Source organism: Fukomys damarensis, unplaced genomic scaffold, assembly GCF_012274545.1.
Source record: "Fukomys damarensis isolate Sample0158 unplaced genomic scaffold, DMR_v1.0_HiC HiC_scaffold_5, whole genome shotgun sequence".
Classification (NCBI taxonomy): Eukaryota; Metazoa; Chordata; class Mammalia; order Rodentia; family Bathyergidae; genus Fukomys; species Fukomys damarensis.
The window spans coordinates 57,980,368-57,982,108 of record NW_022900917.1 but is presented as its reverse complement, the minus strand read 5'-3'; the positions used below and the strand labels follow the sequence as shown (position 1 = coordinate 57,982,108).

General features: G+C 28.9%; 1 protein-coding gene across 1 annotated transcript in view; it reads right to left on the bottom strand.

Annotated features, from left to right (window-relative positions):
- Pxdnl (peroxidasin like) overlaps positions 1-1,741 on the bottom strand; it is a 442,040-nt gene that overhangs the window by 144,165 nt on the left and 296,134 nt on the right.

Below are 1,741 nucleotides of genomic sequence, written 5' to 3'. Positions count from 1 at the left end.
AAAGATTTTATCAGTTTGTCTGAACTTACATATAAATATCTGTTATTCTTATTGAGGACACAGATTGATAGGTAGTCTTCTTCTATTAAAAAATTACCTCTTTTATGCAAAAAAATATAATTCATGCTATTATTTTGCTGTGCTGTAAATTTTTCATAAGACAATGTAGAATATATTTAAAGGTAGACAAGGTTTTTGATCCTTTTGTACCTTAGAGGTACAAGAACAATGAAATACCCACCTTTGTTTTAAAACTTTATTCCTATCTGAATTTTGCATTGAGCCAACTTTCATACATTTTCTCGCTAGCCTGAAGTCTGAAAATTTATGGTGGCATTGGAAAAATCAAAGTAGGTGAATTGTAATATATGGTTCATCTTCATATGACAACTAGTCACATTGATTTTAGTATCAATACATATCATTTAATAAGGAAAAATGTTTAATTGTTTTCTCCCCAGATTAATGGTAATACTCAAATACAATATTTCTTTTAAAGGGGTTTGCCTCAAGATATTTTTGGTGAGGCTGTCTGTTTTCTGCATTCATTATTTTATGCTACTGCCTTTTATAAAGAATTAGTGTATCTTTGATATAGCACAAAAATGTTTTAAAATTCATACTTGGAAAACAAACCTGACTTAATGTCTTCAAATTTAAATGTTATAAAATATTAATACTTCAATATTTCACTTGTTGCCAGAAAAAAAATACTCTCAATCTTTTGTAAATGGGAGGAGGATTTTTGCATATATTTTTACTCTTTAAATAAAGACACTTATACTATCACAAGAACAATTATTATTTCTTTTTGGGTTTTTTGTGATTCTACATGAAACAGTTATTTTCTATTTTTACTAAAATATATTTGCATAAAATGTAAAAATAGTGAAATGAGAAAAATAAAATTGTTATACAATAAAAAAGATGCTTAGTCAGAAATAATATCATTGGCAGTATCTACAGCAAGAAATTCAAAATAACTATCTCATTTTCCTATAACAGAAATATACACATTATCAAAAAAGCCACGTTTTGATTGAGCTCTTCCTCGTATTTTGAGAAGAGAAAGTAAATATGCCTGAAGTTTGGGTTAATGTTTCAAGATGGTTTTGAAAAATCCAAGAAACTTCTGAAAAGTAGAAAAAACTAAAATTCAGTTTATAGTCCTTGAAAAATCTTGAAAAGGACTTGACTTTAATGAGGTGCACTTATTTAATAAAGGAAATGTTTTCCAGTCTGATTGTCGTCCTACCAGTACATGCCACTATATAAAGCACTGAGCTGCATGCTCTTTGGAGTGTGTTTAGGAGCCATGCTTGTCCTTTATGGGAGCATAAAATATGAAGGCTTTAATTTCCTTTGATGTACTGTTTATGTTTTTCAAAGGCAAAATAATTGAATATTCCAAAAGAATCTTGAACATTTTCAGCCCATGTGGATCCATCAAATGTGTGTGGACTGTTTTGTTTGACAATGCAATAATAAAGTAGTTTATCATATTTAAAATAAACTTTTATCTATTTTAGAAAATTTACCTTTGGTAATACATCAGAATTTTTCAGATAAATTGACCTGCTCACAGAAAAGGTGAAGATGTAGGTCTTCTTGCCCAGTACTAGTATCATACCTCCACTAAAAAATGTTCCAGAACAAGTGTCAAGGGTTGATATTAATTAATTTAATGCTAGAAGAATGAAAGAGATCAAAGTCATGCTAAATTTGTCAGGAGAGAAGTAAT